At 40.9% G+C, this 21513-nt stretch overlaps 1 protein-coding gene and 1 non-coding gene across 2 annotated transcripts in view; both read left to right on the top strand.

Annotated features, from left to right (window-relative positions):
• The window catches only part of LOC126252256 (uncharacterized), a 201811-nt gene that overhangs the window by 46970 nt on the left and 133328 nt on the right, over positions 1-21513 (top strand). The window lies entirely within an intron of this gene.
• Trnat-ugu (transfer RNA threonine (anticodon UGU)) lies at positions 20096-20170 on the top strand. Its single transcript has one exon. It is a non-coding gene; the product is annotated as a tRNA-Thr (tRNA).

Consider the following 21513-nt stretch of genomic DNA (forward strand, 5'->3'; position numbering starts at 1 on the left):
TATGTCAGAACAGCTGATTAGACTTGAGTCTGTATATAGGTGTTATGAGAGAATAAATTGAGTTTCTTCAGTGAATGTATGGCAATTTCGTCCTTAAAGCTTCATTGTACGTGGTTCTGCCACATGTTTTACAATTTTTATGCACATATTCTACACAGGTCATATTAATGTTGATATGTGGTTCCACATGTGGACTGATAGATTAATTTACATGCCAGGTCCCCAATGAAATGTTGCATAAAGATAATAGTAAATGGTAGCCGGTACTGTATATCACGTCCACGAATCTGCCAATTATCGTGTTTTAAAAGGTTTTGGATTTGTCATACAATTTACATATTTTACTCTTATGTGGTTGGTATGTTTCCTTTAGGTGCTTGATAATGACTTTATAATCGAAATTGGCCTGCAGCAGCAAGTAAATGGAAAAAGTTTACAGCCTGTAACAGAAGAATGAAAAACGACTGAGGTAGAACTTAACAGTGTTTTCCAGCATTTAAAATGCAGTCATCGATCTCATTTTACTTTCATAAATGGATAGAATAAATGAAGTCAAAATAAGTCCCGGAATTTCCTAGCCGACTGACAAGAACACTGTGCTAATTTAGATGGTGATATCAACATACGTAACTTCGCTGTGAGGTCTTGAATGATTTAAAAAGTTTGAAAAGTAACTATGGTAAATTTATTGAACTTATAGAAACAAAATGCAGGACTGAGTGGTGTAGTTTAATTGAAAAATGACCGCATGTTGGAATTGGAGTGTCCATACCTATCTGTAAGCTTCAGTGAGCTCTGTATCGATTATGTTCTCGTTTAGTAAGATCTGTTGTGCTGTGGTCGCGAACCCAGATATGTTTCCGCCATAACGTAAGCATAGCGGGCGCAGCTGGGTCCAGGCACCAGTGCTCCAGTCCATTCGCTCTCCTGACGGCACAATTCTCACCGTGGAACCTTGTATGAGCGTAACCTTCAAACCAAAGTTTGTTCTCGCCGTGCGTGCCTTCCTTCTGGAGTGCAAGAGCCGCATAAGTCTTCGAGGCGTGGCAGCAGTTGCGGCGACAGCGACGGCGGGGGCGGCGGCTGTTCTTCCTGTGGGTGTGTCTTTTTCCGCTTTGCTGCCGCGTGTGTATCTCCAGAACGCCAGCAAAGTGGAAGAGGCCGATTCACGGGCAAGTGTGTCTGCGGAGGAGCGACGACTAGAGCCGACGGCGGCACGTGGAAATCCCAATAACTGTGTGCACCGAAGAACATTATGCAGTGCGGATATATCGTAGATTTCTGGAACAGTCGTTATTTGAATTGTAGGTGTGAATGAAACAATAATGACAAACTACGAAATATTTTGCGAAGGATTTGTTGCCTCATATGTTTTCGGTGCATTAATGATAAAACTGTATGGAAATACGCCCTAGTCGAGCACTGAAAGACAATGAACTTTTTCAACTTTTTCAACTTTTGTTGTCCTATCTTCCTCAGCTGTGTGTAATATTGCTGTATACTGATAATTTTTACTTTCGGACCGCCTAAGCCGCGCGGGATTAGCCAAGCGGTCTAAGGGGCTTCAATCATGGACTGTGCGGCTGGTCCCGGCGGAGGTTCGAGTCCTCCCTCGGGATTGGGTGTGTGTGTGTGTGTGTTTGTCCTTAGGATAATTTAGGTTAAGTAGTGTGTAAGCTTAGGGACTCATGACCTTAGCAGTTAAGTCCCATAAGATTTCAGACACATTTGAACATTTTTGATTTGGACCGTCTAACTACAACTGAATGAATTACTTCATGCAGTTGTAGTTAGACGGTACAGAAGTAAAAATTATCAGTAAACCATAATGAAGTTTCCTTGCAATTGGTAAACAGAAGACAATCAAAGTTTGTCATATATACATAAAACATGTTTTCCTACTATAAGCATGTCTGTACAACGGATGTTCCTGTTATAGCACCAAAAACCCACCGGCCGTGGTGACCGAGCGGTTCTAGGCGCTTCAGTCCGGAACCGCGCGACTGCTACGGTCGCAGGTTCGAATCCTGCCTCGGGCATGGATGTGTGTGATGTCCTTAGGTTAATTAGGTTTAAGTAGTTCTAAGTTCTATGAGACTGATGACCTCAGATGTTAAGTTCCATAGTGCTCACAGACATTTGAACCATTTTTTGAACCAAAAACCCACATGAGCTTATTCCTAACATCATCAAACAAGTAAGGTTGATTAGTCTTAAAATAGGCGCTATATGGCTCTTATTACTTTTTCTCTATAAGTCAATATTGAGATACGTCGAATTCTGTTATCAGTTGTCTACCAAAATAGTCTTTACCACGTACTCTATCTGCATCGACTGTTACAAAGAAACCACAGCTGTGTTTATAAATTTGTTACAGAAAACTAAACTAATTGTGGAAAATGTAAATAACTTACACAGATGTCTGAGACAGCACCGAGTGCAGCATATCTTCAAGTTTTATCTATAAACGTTCAGTGGGAGTACCTTTGTAACATGCGAAACATTCCACCGGTAATCAGTTTCTTTACAAGTTCTATGAAGAAAGTCTCGCTGTGTGATGGCAACTGCTTGTGTTATCCGTTGTCACAGCTCGTCGACGTTTTCTGTCAACGGAGGAACAAACACTCTGTCTTTAATGTAAGCACACACACACACACACACACACACACACACACACACACACACACAGAGAGAGAGAAATCCATTGGCGTTAAATAAGGGGAAGGTGGTAGCCAGGATATTGTTCCACCACGTCCAGTCCCCGTCGGCCCTTCCCTACAGATATACACGACACCTTGATGATAATGTGGTGGCACGCCATCTAGCTGGAAAATAAATTCGGTGCCCATATCCTATTGTAACTGAGACATTAGTGATAAGGTATGTGGAGGTACGATATGGCAGTTGCAGTTGACTCGGTAAAAAAGAATGGACCTAAATCCTCTTACAGCCTAGTGTACGAGAAACGTTTACCTTAGGCAAGCCCTGTATATGTTCGATTACGTGACGTGATTTCTGTCCACCCCATATCCGAGCATCATGGCGATTCACTTTACCGTAGGTATGGACGGTGTCTTCGCCTCTGTCGCCACTGAACACACATTATTAATAAAAACATATTCCGTCTCCATTTTGTTAAACATTTATTTACAAAGCTTGGCTCGTTTATCTTCTTCGCTTTCTCTTAAAGCCCGCAACAGTTCCATTTTGCAGCTTTTGAATGACAAGCGCTTTCGTAATACCCTACAAACTGTAACACTTGACATATTCAATTCTAAACTGGCACTTTTGTTGATTTACCCAGACCACAAATGTAGGACTGCCAAACTTGTCAACTGGTGCTTTAGATACTGCTTCCGACCAGGACCCAGCGTCTTATGTGATACACAGCAGGTTTCAATGACACTATTGTACCAATTAATAAGTTTGTCTTTGAGGCGGTGATCAGCGATATTTAGTCTTGAATTGGCTTTGAGCTAGTAGCAGATTTGGTTTCATGAATCCATGTACAGTACTGCACACACTCTGCATCGTTATACGACTCCATATTGACTGTTGGAATAACTCATTAGCACATGTCACCTAGCGGGCACGTCGGGAACTAACAGAGGTAGGCGGGAATAAAGCATGCCGTCTCTGGGTGGCAGATCACATCATGGGGAACAACTTTTGTCAGAGACGCTAGTCGTCAACATTTGCCCGCCCTGGGAGGAAGAGGTTTCACCAAACTACTAGAGTCTCCTGACTAGTTGCGGCGCATACTCTCGGCCCCAGTAAACTGATACAGTGATTTTCAACAAGAAAACTTTAAGAATGAGTGTCTCTAAGTGAAGAAAGATGTTTTGGAAATGAATTAGGACATTTCATTTTGCTTATCCAACCCCGTTTTTTACGGATCTGCAATACACAATGCGTATCCACGCCACAGTGTGGCTACGTGCTGCCACCTCCCACGAGCATAAACAGTACAGATTGACACGTAGCGTCCTCGGGGAGCATCATCGAACATTTGGTCTCTAACAAATGTTCTCCCTCAGGACATGCTCTATCACTTTTACACATTTTGTAAAGGCAAATTAGCAAATTCAAAGATTGTTTTCATAAATTTCACCTCTAACTCCAACGCACTTTATAATTTTCTTGACAACACCATATGTAGCTTTTCTGAGGTCATTTTAACTTTCTTTTATGAGAGCAGCATAATTCATAATCCGAACCGTCAAATAGTCTCCTTTGTTTTTGTTTGTAAACTTCACTTTTCAACCAACCCCACAGGCAAAAATCTAAAGGGGTAAGGTTTCGGGATCTTGGTGACCAAGAAACTTGACTATTCCTGCTTATCCACCTTAAGTTTACACAATATGTTACCCGACGACTAGATCGTACAAGATGCCCGTCATGCTGGAATAATAGCCGATGGAACCTACTCGAATAAAGATAGCTCGTTGTTAAGGAAGTCTGCGTAACAGAGTTCTGCGAGACGATTATAAGACTGATTCTTACAGAGAATCTTTCTTGAACTTGTGTGTGTACAAATACGCACGGATTTTCCTCGCACCACCCATGTGAGTTTGGAGTGTTACTGACATCGCCACGTACGAAACTGAAGTAAGCAGAATGAACGGAACCACTCAGCGATGTGCACTTAGCCAGAAACAAAACTCCAGTCGTCTACTTTCATATTCTTCTAGAAGGTATTGAATCCGCTGTAAAGAATAATGATAGGTCATGCATACTAAATGTCCACTGTATTCTTGTATGTTGTATGTGTATGTTGTATGTGCTGCGGTCTACTAACTGAGTACTGTCCTCTACTTCATTCACATCTCTTTTCATTTTCAAGTTCAGATGAAGTATGACCGCTGGGCACTGAACCAGTATCAGTTAACTGAAGACTCGCATGAACACTCTTGATTATTGAAACTTCCTGGCAGATTAAAACTGTGTGCCCGACCGAGACTCGAACTCGGAACCTTTGCCTTTCGCGGGCAAGTGCTCTACCAACTGAGCTACCGAAGCACGACTCACGCCCGGTACTCACAGCTTTACTTCTGCCAGTATCTCGTCTCCTACCTTCCAAACTTTACAGAAGCTCTCCTGCGAACCTTGCAGAACTAGCACTCCTGAAAGAAAGGATACAGCGCAGACATGGCTTAGCCAGAGCCTGGGGGATGTTTCCAGAATGAGATTTTCGCTCTGCAGCGGAGTGTGCGCTGAAATGAAACTTCCCGCGAAAGGCAAAGGTCCCGAGTTCGAGTCTCGGTCGGGCACACAGTTTTAATATGCCAGGAAGTTTCATTTCAGCGCACACTCCGCTGCAGAGTGAAAATCTCACTCTTGATTATTGTTGAACTATATGACAAAAAAACGTAAATTAGTTACACACTATGGGGGTGCACACACTTTATTCAACATGTAAACGTCACTACAGATATTCGAATTTAGGTTATGACATGTTCGATATGGCTGCCATCATTGGCGATGATGTGGCAGAGACGAATAGCGAAATTCTGCATGAACCGTTGTCGATGACCTCCTCAGTGTCTGTTTTTAGCTCATCAATGGTTTTGATGTCACTGCCGTACACCTTGTCTTTAACACAGCCTCACAAAAAGGAGTCTCATCTGTTCAGGTCCGGAGAATGTGGCGACCAATCAAGGCCCATGCCAGTGGCCTCTGGGTACCCCAGAGCCAGAATGCGGTCCCCAAAGTGCTCCTCCAGGACATTAAACACACTCCTGCTTCGACGAGCGCGAGCTCCGTCTTGCATGATTAGTCGAGCGGTCTAATGCGCTGCAGTCATGGACTGTGCGGCTGATCCCGGGTATGGGTGTGTGTGTGTTTGTCCTTTGGATAATTTTTGTTAAGTAGTGTGTAAGCTTAGGGACTGATGACCTTAGCAGTTAAGTCCCATAAGATTTCACACACATTTTGATCGTCTTGCATGAACCACATCTTGTCGAAATCAGGGTCACTTTTGATAATGGGGATGAAGTCGCTTTCTACGTACCGTTCGGTAGTCACCGTGCCGTCATGAAATATCGCACCGATTATTCCGTGAATGGTCATTGCACACCACACATTCATCCGTTGAGGGTGAAGAGAATTCCCGATCACGAAATACGGATTCTCAGTCCCCCAAATGCCCAGTTTTTCTTATTGACGAACCTATTCCAATGAAAGTGGGCTTCGTCGCTAAACCAAATCATATTCACATCAATTGTCTTGTTCATCAATAGTGTTGGCGAAACACAACTGCTGTTCCTTGCCCCTGGTACTTAATGGCTGATGGGTTTGAATTTTGTATGGGAAGAGGTGCAGGTCTTCAACAACAATTTGCCGCATTGTCTCCCGGTCGATTCCTACCTCTTGTACAGTACGTCTGGTCGACTTCTTGGGACTGGTTTGAAAGACAGCGCGTGTCTTCTCGATGTTTCCAGGCGTTTTCACCCTTTTTGGACAACCATCACTGCCAACACCGCCATCACGAACACTACCTGTTCTCTCAAACTCGCGAATAAAATTCTTGATTGTTAGCACACTTGGACCGGTTGTCTTCAGCTTGAACTCAGTCTCAAACTTCCTCTGAGCCGCAGTTGAGCTGTTATTGCTTGCATGGTAGGCATTCAAGAGCCCTAAACGCTCAGGCACGCTGTACCGTGACAATTTCACGTGCAAATGGCCGATAACGACAAGGTGCGTGCGCTTACGAATACTAGTTCTCATCAAGCCCCGCGGCCAACAGTACAGTGTGAACGTCCTAACGCAAACCGTTCAGAAATTATGCCAATTTTACTTCATCTAGTTTTGTAATGGTCACCATGGACGTGCAGCATGCTTAAGCGATACAGTAGAAAAGGCCAACAAATGATAATCATAATCACAGTTGAAACCTGATATTATCTAGCCTCAAGCACAACTTGGCAAAATTAACTTCAAAACAAGGGTTAAAATTGGTAAAAAAACGAACAGTATGGCAGTACAACAACTTATCTCTGAAACCAGCTGCACCTCTGTAACCAAAAAAATTGAGCATATACCAGAAAGAAAAATGCTCCATCATAACACAAAAACGACGAATGTGTACTGGACAGAACTAGCTTTTCGACTTCAGCTTTAAAGGCATTTAAATCAAAACATCTTGACATATTCACACATTTTCACTTTTTAGTATTATGTCATACAACATAATGCACTGTGTCAATTAAAGTAATATGATACATGATGTCACATCATATAACATGACACGTGCCATCATATCGTCGAATATGCCATTTGTCATATGGTGGGATGTGACACAAGTCATTAATGCTTGGGATGCATCCATACAGACTCTGCGATACTCTTATTATAAATGCACCCCCACTCTCAGATAGTTGTGGATGCATCCCACTCTCTAGAAGCACATACGTTTGTGTCTATCTGTTCTTACACCTCGCATCATACATTTAAACAAAAATTTGTTTTAGCATCCCCCCCCCCACCACCACCCCAGGAACAAACCGATGCTCAATTATCTTATCCCCCCAAGCAAAATGTTTGTAGCTATTACATGTATGCTCTTCAGCTGTATGATATTATACGGGGTGAAGCGAAATTCGCGCACTCGGACAACGCAGCGCGACTCGTCACATGCCAGCGATAAAAAAATGTCTCTCACAAAATTTCGTCTGGCGAGTACATCCGGCGGAAAATGGACGTTCAAGACTGGCAATCTGGCAACACTGTAACAATACGTACCGTAACTACATGTGACACCACATGTTCGTGCTGTACAGTTTGTGCAGTGGATAGAGTTCTGAGTTAGCCTGCAGGAGGTCGAGTGTTCAATCCAGGGATGGGGCGCATTTTTTCTTTTTTTTATTTGCTAATGTCATTGTTTCTTATGTCACATGTATCCTAAATTTACAACATTTTGTAATGCTGAACACAAGAAATACGTGGTTAGATAAATAAGAAATAGACTGTTGAAACAATTAATGGGACCATGGTGATAATACATTCAAATAGTAACCGAGTTTGGATATTATTCGCAAAGCACGTTGCTAGTCCTACTGGTAACGAAAGGCCATAACGAAATGTAATGGATCTGAATGAGGCAAGAATAATAGTTGGTACTAATCTATGTGACAATTAGAGGAGGGTACAAAGAAAACAGGTTTCGCATCTAGTAAATGAAGTGGTGCGGATAAATTGGAGCCCACGGCGTGGAAAAGGCTTCTTTCAAAGCTGACCACTCTTCAATTTCTACGACTGTCGTATGTAAGTGCAAATGTTATGCAGAGGACCCGCTGCAATCGTCGTTGACGATTAAGATGCCAGATACCATACCACCTGGACTACATTTATAAAATAAAAAAACATATGTTTGACTCCAGCATGCTAACCCAAATTCTCTATAGACTGCACCAACTGCACAACAAGTTTAGTACGTGCACTCAGAGGTAGTTACCATTCATGTTGTTACATTGTTGCCAGATTGACACTCTTTAACGTCCCTATTCTGCCGAATGTACTCGCCGGACGAAATTTTGTGAGAGACATCTTTTTTATCGCTGGCATGCAACGAGTCGCGCTGCGAAGCCCGAGTGCGCCAATTTCGCTTCATCCTGTTTATTGTTTAATATGGCTGGCGAATCTTCTGCATTTTGGAAGCAGAATCAGGGGCTGTATTATATAAATTGCAAATAAGAGCTCACTACGCTAGGGAAGTGGTGTAAACTCGTAAAGAAGCGAGGATATGTAAAGACACTTCGATTAAAACTACTTTGAATCTGCTACATAAGTCGAAAAGTTAGTTCCCTCCTTTTACGTCCTGAACTCTGCCTAGGAGATATTCGCCTTTTCTTATGCTATGATAAGAGCATGTTTCATTCTTATTCTCAGTTGTTATTCTATTGTAATTTTGACATTAGACCAACATAGCTTTGCAACCGCTGCAGATTTTTGTTGACCCGGGCAACACTGACCTGGTATAAGTTTCTTTACTCTCTTTCGAACCATGTTGTTTATATCGTGGCAACCGCTAAAGCTTTCACATAGGGACACGACCACCACCAATTACATGTATTTGTCTACCTTCTTACAAAATTTTAACACTTTTCAGGCAAGTTTGAAATATAGGAGTGATGCGCATAAAAAACCCTCACAAAAAACTTTTTTTGCACGTAAAATCCGAACGGGGGTGACTGTTTATGGGTGTAAAATCCGAACGGTCCACATACAGATTGTACCATTAGCTGAGCATTTCAGGTCAATTAAAATCCTGTGCAAAAGGAATTAATCAATTCGCGCAATTTACCTGGACGCCATCTCCAGTTCGTTGATGAAACCTTCCTTAATATACTGTCATACAGCAGCAGTAAGACAGATAATTTTTGTTTTGGCTGGAACAATATTCATGGTAAATTTTTGAATTTTTGAATGAGGCTGCCATCATTTGACTGTAATAATTTTTATTTTATCCACATTTCGGCCTTAGGCCACATTCAAGTACAAATAAGTCCGGAGGTCTGTTGTGTTTCATGATGAAAACTGGTTCTGCCTCGGTACCTGTGATGGCCATGTGTTGGTTAAAAGACGGCCAGGTGATGGCCTGAAACTGACCTGCCTACCTGCTACACACACTGGACCTACAGCTGGAGTTCTGATCTGGCGTGCTATTTGCTATGACAGCAAGAGCACTCTGGATGTTACTCCACGCACCCTGACTGCAAATTTGTACGTCAGTCTGGTTATTCGACCTGTTTTGTTGTTATTCGTGAACACCATTCCAGAAGGTCTTTCCAGCAGGATTACGCTCGTTCACATACTGATGTTGTAACCCAACACGCTCTACAGAATGTGGACATGCTGCCTTTGCCTGCTCCATTAACAGATCTGTCTCCAGTCGAGCACATAATACTACAATCTGGCACCTTCCTCACGGCCCCTCCCCCCCCATCCCAACCTGTCTACAGCCCTTCACCACCACACTGTTACACTCAAAAATCAAAATGTATCACTTAATGTGGCATACACAAGTAATAGTTGGTCTTAACCCACTTAGTTAACAGTAAACATTAATTTTATATCATTGAAACACTATTCTAAACAATCTCCGATTTCAACATCCCTACAACACGGAAAGTATTAGTCAAAGATAGAAATGAATGGGACGTTTTTTGTAAGAAATATAATGCCTTTCTACTTTGTACAGGAAACATTTGCGCTAGAAGTTGCGGTTTCGAGTTATTCAAGAAAAACATGAGAAGTGATTTTTAAACAACTTCGCACCCTCACGCCCAGAAACCTCCACACTGGTCATGATTTTTAGTACGTTGTTCATGGCAATCCCTCCTACCAGTGTTCAAAAATTAGCGACTACACGAATTTTTCCCCTATTCGACCTTTTTGGTCTTCGTTGACTGGACTATTAGCCACACGGCCTTTGGATCTTAGCATACAAATTCATTACATTAAGAGTCTGGCAAGGGATTATTAATTAATTTTACACACTCATTCCTTAGGTGGTATCCTTACAACCCACCTCAGAAAACATGGAAAAAGGTTACAAATTAATGTCTCGTTAATATCAGCGTTGTTAGGTGCGCTCCCCCCCCCCCCCCCCCCCCCCCCCCCCCCGCACATGAACCACGGACCTTGCCGTTGGTGGGGAGGCTTGCGTGCCTCAGCGATACAGAGAGCCGTACCGTTGGTGCAACCACAACGGAGGGGTATCTGTTGAGAGGCCAGACAAACGTCTGGATGATTGACTGATGTGGCCATGTAACAATAACCAAAACGGCATTGCTGTGCTGGTACTGCAAACGGCTGAAAGCAAGGGGAAACTATAGCCGTAATTTTTCCCGAGGGCATGCAGCTTTACTGTATGATTAAATGATGATGGCGTCCTCTTGGGTAAAATATTCCGGAGGTAAAATAGTCCCCCATTCGGATCTCCGGGCGGGGACTACTCAAGAGGATGTCGTTATCAGGAGAAAGAAAACTGGCGTTCTACGGATCGGAGCGTGGAATGTCAGATCCCTTAATCGGGCAGGTAGGTTAGAAAATTTAGAAAGGGAAATTGATAGGTTAAAGTTAGATATAGTGGGAATTAGTGAAGTTCGGTGGCAGGAGGAACAAGACTTCTGGTCAGGTGACTACAGGGTTATAAATACAAAATCAAATAGGGGTAATGCAGGAGTAGGTTTAATAATGAATAGGAAAATAGAAATGCGGGTAAGCTAATACAAACAACATAGTGAACGCATTATTGTGGCCAAGATAGATACGAAGCCCACACCTACTACAGTAGTACAAGTTTATATGCCAACTACCTCCGCAGATGACGAAGAAATTGATGAAATGTTTGATGAAATAAAAGAAATTATTCAGATAGTGAAGGGAGACGAAAATTTAATAGTCATGGGTGACTGGAATTCGAGTGTAGAAAAAGGGAGAGAAGGAAACGTAGTAGGTGAATATGGATTGGGGCTAAGAAATGAAAGAGGAAGCCGCCTGGTAGAATTTTGCACAGAGGACAACATAATCATAGCTAACACTTGGTTTAAGAATCATGAAAGAAGGTTGTATACATGGAAGAACCCTGGAGATACTAAAAAGGTATCAGATAGATTATATAATGGTAAGACAGAGATTTAGGAACCAGGTTGTAAATTGTAAGACATTTCCAGAGGCAGATGTGGACTCTGACCACAATCTATTGGTTATGACCTGTAGATTAAAACTGAAGAAACTGCAAAAGGTGGGAATTTAAGGAGATGGGACCTGGATAAACTGAAAGAACCAGAGGTTGTACAGAGTTTCAGGGAGAGCATTAGGGAACAATTGACAGGAATGGGGGAAAGAAATACAGTAGAAGAAGAATGGGTAGCTTTGAGAGATGCAGTAGTGAAGGCACAGAGGATCAAGTAGGGAAAAAGACGAGGGCTAGTAGAAATCCATGGGTAACAGAAGAAATATTGAATTTAATTGATGAAAGGAGAAAATATAAAAATGCAGTAAATGAAGCAGGCAAAAAGGAATACAAACGTCTCAAAAATGAGATCGACAGGAAGCGCAAAATGGCTAAGCAGGGATTGCTAGAGGACAAATGTAAGGATGTAGAGGCTTATCTCACTAGGGGTAAGATAGATACTGCCTACAGGAAAATTAGAGAGACCTTTGGAGATAAGAGAACCACTTGTATGAACATCAAGAGCTCAGATGGAAACCCAATTCTAAGCAAAGAAGGGAAGGCAGAAAGGTGGAAGGAGTATATAGAAGGTCTATACAAGGGCGATGTACTTGAGGACAATATTATGGAAATGGAAGAGGATGTAGATGAAGATGAAATGGGAGATGCGATACTGCGTGAAGAGTTTGACAGAGCACTGAAAGACCAGAGTCGAAACAAGCCCCCGGAGTAGACAACATACCATTGGAACTACTGACGGCCTTGGGAGAGCCAGTCCTGACAAAACTCTACCATCTGGTGAGCAAGATGTATGAAACAGGCGAAATACCCTCAGACTTCAAGAAGAATATAATAATTCCAATCCCAAAGAAATCAGGTGTTGACAGATGTGAAAATTACCGAACAATCAGTTTAATAAGCCACAGCTGCAAAATACTAACACGAATTCTTTACAGACGAATGGAAAAACTAGTAGAATCGGACCTCGGGGAAGATCAGTTTGGATTCCGTAGAAATGTTGGAACACGTGAGGCAATACTGACCTTACGACTTATCTTAGAAGAAAGATTAAGGAAAGGCAAACCTACGTTTCTAGCATTTGTAGAATTAGAGAAAGCTTTTGACAATGTTGACTGGAATACTCTGTTTCAAATTCTAAAGGTGGCAGGGGTAAAATACAGAGAGCGAAAGGCTATTTACAATTTGTTCAGAAACCAGATGGCAGTTATAAGAGTCGAGGGACATGAAAGGGAAGCAGTGGTTGGGAAGGGAGTGATACATGGTTGTAGCCTCTCCCCGATGTTATTCAATCTGTATATTGAGCAAGCAGTAAAGGAAACAAAAGAAAAATTCGGAGTAGGTATTAAAATCCATAGAGAAGAAATAAAAACTTTGAGGTTCGCCGATGACATTGTAATTCTGTCAGAGACAGCAAAGGACTTGGAAGAGCAGTTGAATGGAATGGACAGTGTCTTGAAAGGAGGATATAAGATGAACATCAACAAAGGCAAAACGAGGATAATGGAATGTAGTCGAATTAAGTCGGGTGATGCTGAGGGAATTAGATTAGGAAATGAGACACTTAAAGTAGTAAAGAGTTTTGCTATTTGGGGAGCAAAATAACTGATGATGGTCGAAGTAGAGAGGATATAAAATGTAGACTGGCAATGGCAAGGAAAACGTTTTTGAAGAAGAGAAATTTGTTAACATCGAATATAGATTTAAGTGTCAGGAAGTCATTTCTGAAAGTATTTGTATGGAATGTAGCCATGTATGGAAGTGAAACATGGACGATAAATAGTTTGGACAAGAAGAGAATAGAAGCTTTCGAAATGTGGTGCTACAGAAGAATGCTGAAGATTAGATGGGTAGATCACATACCTAATGAGGAGGTATTGAATAGGATTGTGGAGAAGAGAAGTTTGTGGCACAACTTGACAAGAAGAAGGGATCGGTTGGTAGGACATGTTCTGAGGCATCAAGGGATCACCAATTTAGTATTAGAGGGCAGCGTGAAGGGTAAAAATCGTAGAGGGAGACCAAGAGATGAATACACTAAGTAGATTCAGAAGGACGTAGGTTGCAGTAGGTACTGGGAGATGAAGAAGCTTGCACAGGATAGAGTAGCATGGAGAGCTGCATCAAACCAGTCTGAGGACTGAAGACCACAACAACAACAACAACAACATAGGTGCGCTGTAGTTCAGTAGGACGGGGTCAGAAACATAGTCGATCGATGAATTGTGCAGGGGACAGTCTCGAGAACTGGTCAAAATAATGTAGGATAACTACAGAAAACGTAAATCGGACCTCAGGAAGCATAATTTAATCCTTTTACTACGGAACGCGATTCCCATGTCTCAAACACCGGAGCAAGGTTCTCGTACAAAATGCTATACTCCCTAACAGGTGAGATATGCGACAGCGCCGTATTTTATCGTTCGATTCTTTATACTGAAAAACAGAAATATTGACGTGCTGAATGATTCAGATGTAATAAAAAGACTGAAAACCATTGAAACAAAAACGAATTGCCTGTGGAGGAGTATGTAGAGGACAGTATATTTTTAATGCGAAAAAGATCATTGCCTGAAACTTACATTTTGTACTGACAATTACCTGTGCAAGAATTCTGGACTTACAGCTCGTCATTATTTAAACTAACTTTATGGTTTCTAAAACTGCAAAATAATATTGACCTGCATGTAGAATGTCCTGTGAACTAACTTCGCTTAATGTGAGTGCACGTGTACACGAGTAGATATTATGATACAAGACCGAGCGAATTGCTGGGTATAGTACCAGCTATCGATGAAAATTCTAACTTCTCCAGCATTTTTTTTGTTATATTTGTGCCTACGTTACGAAAAAATCATCATGGTATTGCAAAATTTTCTATTGATTTTCAGTTTTTCTGTTGCCTTTGGATCGCTCTATATATTTCAGTGGGCATAACTATTATGAAAAATTAATTATTTATATAGACAGTTAATCCATTTCGGTAATCAAGAATCACAGTGATACTTGCAAGATAAAGGTCCTATGGATTCTTAGACTTTCAAGATGGTTTTAATTTCAAGTATGAAGTCGGATAACAAATAAGAAAATGGTTCTTAGCACTATGGGACTTAACATCTGAGGTCATCAGTCTCCTAGACTTAGAACTACTTAAACTTAACTAACCTTAGGACATCACACACATCCATGCCCGAGGCAGGATTGAAACCTGCGACTGTAGCAGCAGCGCGGTTCCGGATTGAAGCGCCTAGAACCGCTCAGACACAGCGGCCGCCAATAACAAATAACAAAAGAATACTTTTCCGAATTATTTAATTGCAAATTAACAAAATTTTGATTTTTTCCTTGACTTGCACTGCGAAACTTTTTTTCTTACCAAATTTCATGATTCTAGGCCAACGAGAAGTACCCTGTAGATTCTAACGAGTGAGTTTGCACGTTTGAAAATATGTAACATACACGGCCGTATCTTTTGACTGCATTGACTTAGAAGCCTAAATGTTTTATACCACCAAGGAACAGTAGATCTTAGTATGTGACATATGTTTTAACTTGATACATCAATTCGTACTTGAGAAATTGGGTTTTTAACACTAGGACAGACAGATAGACAGCCAGACAAGAAAATGGTGCTGTAAAGATTCCGATTGAGGTACGAAACACTAAAAATGAACTTTCAGTGGAGAAAACTCCACCTTTAATTTCTCTGCTAATTATTGATTCCAGTCTTAAATCTAAATGAATCATAGCAAGTATTTTGCTAGACAGATATACCTTGGCAACGTTTCTCGTGGTGGTTTAATTTACGAATGTGGACTGTTGAAAGTACTACATGTGTAGAATAACGGCAGCCAGGATGTCTAATCCATGAATTTAACCGGAGAAACTGTTCGCTTTAACGCCTGTAAATAGAAAGGAAGGTCAGAAAGGTTAGGGCATCACATCTCGAGGCTGACGTGCTCGTCAGAGACTGTGTTGCTTATGAGAGCAGCCCTACACTTCAGCGCACGTGCTCAGTCGTCTATTTACGTACCTAGAAGGCCTCCTCCTCATCTCGCACTAGCTTTATTCATCTCGCAGGATGCATAATTTCAGTCGCAACCCAACTGACTTCTTGGCAGCGCTTGGGAAGCTGGTGCCAACTAACTGTGTCCAGATGAGTCCAGAATAGATCTTCATTTTTTTGCTCTGAGTTTTTTCTCTAGTTAACTTAAAACGCTACAGTGTATAGGATCCAGAGTAGGGCTCATGTTGCGGGGATATAAACACGGAGAAACCGAAGATTACTGGCACAGTGAGAAATCGGTGACGTTTGTATTATTAGCAAAGCGGGCGGCACGTGCGAGACTTTCCCGCCCTCGTTAATCACGTCGACGTGTTGACGGCCCGCGTCTCCTCCCGTTTGATCTCGTTATGCTTACTTCAGAGACAATACAGCTCGCAGACGGCCCCTCGTATTTCTGAGTGCCTTCCGTAATTTTCTTCAGCTGCGCCGACTGCTTTCTACAACGATTAGAGAAATCTGAGAGCTACGACGTCATAGGAAGCCTGTTGGAGAGGACTACTAGCTTTCAACTTTGAAGCTCTGCGTGTACAGTGACCATCGGTAACATTCGGCCATATGTGCTTGTACAACATGTTTATGTTCTTAGTAATTATTTCCAGTTGTAACGGTACTTGAATTACGTAACCATTACGGCACCTCACTTCAACCTCTCGATACCAGCAATATTCTACTGTGTTTCTGTAAAATAGTTATCATATTACTGTGACAACATTCAGATTTGATTTCATTAATGTAGAGGTACTTCGATACATCGATATATATATCTTGCAATGATATTATTTTTATGTGTATTCTTTCTTTTCACTATGATCTTTTACGTACTTGTAACTCTGATTTTTGGGTGCGTAAGCGGTTATTAGAGAGTCAAGCTTTGGTCTTCATGTTAAAAAGACGCAAATTGTAGTCAGTTTATGAAATGTGAACTTTTACAGTGAGGAAGATATTTTCAAGTATGTTTTACATTGTGAAGTGATGTTTTGGAACGAGTTACGTGATATTGCAACAAAAGTAATAAAAAAGCAGTGTAACTTAAATTCGGAGCGCTGATTACTTTTTTACATCACCATTGTCCTAACTTGCAAAAGTTTAATCTTCAAGAATGGTTTATGAAACACATCTACAAAACTTTTGAATATCGCAGAATAACACCTAGGCCTCTTTGCATCCGAGCTTGGAATCATCACCACCCAGATTTTCGACAATTGAGCCATGAGTTCACAACGAGACCAGCGTGGGAAACACGAAAAGATGAGTGCCTAGTTTAGCCATTATTTCAAGAAATGACTGTATTAACTGTGCTCTAATGACACCTGCCACATAATATAACTTTGTTGTTGCCCGAAAATGCAATATTTAGCAGCGTGAGCAAACTACAATCATAATTAATTTTTGACCTTTTTTGTGGTAGGGTTGTTAGACAGTAGAAGTACAAAAATTTATTTTTCAAATATACTCATTCTCTTAGGATATCTTGATAATACGAAATATGATTTCGTGTGAATGTTTGTGTTCCTGATTATATCTGGAACATCTGGAGAAATTTTAATCAGACTTATGATACACGTTTTTACAAGTCAAAATCACACCGTGCTCATGTTTACACGTTAAGGACAAAAGACAGGCTCAGAATCACAGAGCGCACAATGTAGTGCATCATCCATATTTATTGCGTTGCTTTTCCCGCTTTTATAATTTTGCAATTACGACGTTAATTGCGACAGAATTGTAAACTTAGGGAAACTAGAAATTTAGATTTTCGGGAACATAACACTGGTTATGAAAATCGTTCTCAAATTTTCAAGAAAATGCTCTTGAATTCGAAATTTTCTTTAGTCAACTAAACAATTATTTTGGGAAGGGATTTTCCAATTTAAAAGACGACATTTCAGATGAGCTATGTCGATTGTAATACAATTAACTTTTCTGTGTGTAAAAATGTTATGTACGGATCGTAATTTTCCTTTACATAAAATATTGTTAACAAGACGTGCAATATTTTTACCCTCTGGAGACATAAATAAAAACCGAATAATAAACTTCAATGCGAAACACCTTGAATAATATGTTAACCATTTCTGGAAGTTGAAGATCACACATTACGTATTCAACGCACTGCGTAACCGGAAAATAAAGTGTACACTGAATAGGTAGCCCCTTCCTTTTGTTCTTAGTTATCGTCTCAGTTCCAAAATAACTGATGAGACGACGAACCTTTGTTGCTATCTATTCGACATACGTATTGTACTCGACTATAATCCGAAAGAAATGCTTCTATTGGTTATAAATCATAGTGAACAAGATAACTACTTTCATGTGATCACCTGTAGCGCGTAATTCAAATGTTAGTTCGTATCGAATACTTTACTGATCATTTGTAGCGACTATCACAGAAAAGGAAATTTGACTACCCCAGATATATTTCACAAAGGAGCTTTGATGACGATGTGTAAAAATAATAGAAAATAACCGACGTTAGTGCCGAATCCATAGTTTTCAGGGTAAAATTTGTCGTGACAACAATACAAACGAGTAATTTGTGAGTGGTAATGCACCTGTTTTACCCGTTATCTTTCTCACTAGTCATAACATGCTAGAATGCTTTTAGGAAACGTGAAAACGCAGCTACAGATTTGTTGCGTGTATGATTTATTTCTCCGCACTAGCTTAGGATCAAAGGACACCGTCATACGGCGGCATATTTTAAACGTTTTTATGAAGAGACGTTTCTATATGATCTTAAATAAATTTCGTATTTTCCTCGCAAAAATCATTTCAAATGTTCAAGGGAACTGTATGCGGCCATCTGGTAAGAGGTTTACACCAAAAACCAGTTACAGAGGAACAAATCATTCATTCAGCGAAACTAAGGTGGACTGCAGTGATTTTGTGAATATCGTACTCCTACAGAGCAGTAGTGCTCTGACGTCATCAAAGACCAAACAATGTCGGAACTGAAATATGTCATGCTATTATTTTATAGTTCGGCAGATTGTAGTAGGACGGATTATTTTTGCTTCTCTCTTGTAGCAACTCTGCTTAGAGTTTAGGACTCTTCATTATCTACCAAACGAATACCATCCATCTCTTTCAGTTAATTTCATCTATGAGATACTGACTACAATCTATGTATATTATCAAGTTGTATTATATTGCCCATAGTATAGACAATTGTATGGAAAGAGAAAAGAAAATGGATAAAAATGAGAAAGGAGATATGACACTCCCACAAAAACAAAACACTTAAAGACCTAACTCTAAACAATGTACCTGTAGTTGACGAATTCGCTCACAATAATTTAGACGTTTGATAGAACATACCACTACAGAACTATTCCACTGACTGCAAGACATGTTAGACACGGAAAATTCTCTCACATTTCAATAATAATGGAATAATTCCTATTTTACATAGTTGTTACGGTGCAACCAAATTCTTAATGATATTAGACGTAACCCATTACTATTTTGGTCCTTATTACTCCACTTTTCAGTGAACACTATCTCCACGTTCTTTTTTGGCTGTCGCGAATGATTCCGGTTCTGCTTTTGGTTATTACAAAGACAAGCGTGGAAGTGTTCCTACAGACCTGTACAACGCCACACTTTTCACATGGCAATGAATATTAAAGGGTAGATTATCGTCTGCTGTCCTTTGCATCATGATACTGATCACGGAACTTTCGTTTTACAGCGATAGTGAGCTTCCAAAATATCAAAAAGGGGTTTTGCCACACATTGTCTTAGAGGACATGGAAGACTTTCTTCAGACGGGAAGCAAACACACAGTAGTTCACTCCTGCAACTTAACTGAAACAAAGCAAGACTTCGATAGTGTGATCATACAGATTAGGTCAGCAATTTATAAATCATTACTTTATAAGAAAATTCCATCAAATCATACAATAATAAGTAACAACAATGTGTATTAGAAATAGATATTTTGTACATATCTCTTTTTTAGGGTCAACCTGACCTCCCGCCAACACATTTTTATGCTGTAACCCTCACTTCTACGATGTAACTTTCCATCCCGAAGTGGTTCATCGTACTTTTTTCTCTTTTTGCTCGTGTACTGTTTAGTTACACTTTTCTTACAATATACTATCAAAAAATAAAACTAAAAACGATAAACTGAAGGCACAATTGACAGGTTTAATCACACGCTATGCCCGAACTCGTACGGGACTTGGTAGATTAATCTGCCACGAGTAATGAGTATGATGGGCAAACATCTATTAGGCGCACTACGAATGTAGTGGTGTGGACATGTTGGGAATGTGGATCTCACCGGGAGCGTGCAAGGGAAAAGTCCCTGCAGACGCACTATCCTCTGTGCCCTCGGTGGCTCAGATGGTTAGAGCGTCTGCCATGTAAGCAGGAGATCCCGGGTTCGAGTCCCGGTCGGGGCACACATTTTCAACATGTCCCCAGTGAAGTATATCAACGCCTGTTTGCAGCTAGGGTGTCTATTTAATTATCATTTCATTTAATCACAAGAATACGATTGGAATCCATATTGTTGCTGTTGGCGTAGACAACACTCACAATGCTGTGTGAAAGCTTAATGGCACGTACCCTGTAGTCTCAGTAGAGGGCTGAGACAAAACTCACATGCCATCTGCCAAGCCTTCTACAGCCTCTCTCAATGGTCGTTGCATTTAAACGCGTTTTTGAAGTGGTAGCCGATGGCGTTTAGATTTAGGTTTTGATCTAAATCAGTTGTTTTTTTTTTTAATTTTGCATTTAGTCTGATGTTGATGTCCAGCAGCCAGTAATTTACAGACGAATTGGAGCACTGGCAGATGCGACAGCGGAATGTAGGAACACCCGAGGCAACACGGACCTTACGACTTACCTTAGAAGTAGACTGAAGGAGGAAAAACCCACGTTTATACCGTTTGTAGATTTAGAGAAAGCATCTGACAATATTCACTGGAATACACTCTTTGAAATTCAGAAGTTAGCATGGACAAAATTAACCGAGCGAAAGGCTATCTATAATTTGTACAGGAACCAGACTGCAGTTATTAAAGTCGAAGGACATGAAAGAGAATAAGTAGTTGAGAAGAGGGAACCAAGGAGCAATTCGGTAATGGAATAAAAGTTCAGGAAGCAGAAATAAACCTTTGAGGTTCGCCGATGAAACTGTAATTCTGTCAGTGACGACAAGGAACTTGTGTGAGTTGAATGGAATAGTTAGTCTCGAGAAGAAATTATCAGGTGCATATGAATAAACGTAAAACATCGACTATGAAATGTAGTCCTGCCGATGGCAGCGATGCATCATGGTGTGGGATCTACGAGACGCTGAAAGCATAGAGAGCCAATTCTTACCCATAGCGTTGACGCCGTCCAGATGAGCTCAATGATAGAGGTCAGAGTACCCGACTGACCACACAAGCAGCGCCATGTATATAATGTTTTGCTTAAATCATTCTGACACAATTTTGGACTTAAACGACAGTGCATTTTCTTGACAGGTCGCATGCAGGGTTACGTAGGATGGCAGACATTAGGTTCGTGTAGCGTTGCTTGGTGAGACATGATGTAAGAGAGTTCAGGGGCTTACATAAGCGCTGAGCTGCATTTATGTGGCCCCCTGAAATTATATCGTAATTCGCAATATCGTGTTGTTTTTGACAGAGTCGTACCAAAGGTAGATCGCGGTTTAACGCCCTGTCGACGACGAGGTCTTCAGAGACGAACATGGCAAGGATGGAATGCGAATCGGGCATAATATTTTCAAAGCAAT

This window comes from Schistocerca nitens, chromosome 4 (assembly GCF_023898315.1).
Source record: "Schistocerca nitens isolate TAMUIC-IGC-003100 chromosome 4, iqSchNite1.1, whole genome shotgun sequence".
NCBI classification, from domain to species: domain Eukaryota; kingdom Metazoa; phylum Arthropoda; class Insecta; order Orthoptera; family Acrididae; genus Schistocerca; species Schistocerca nitens.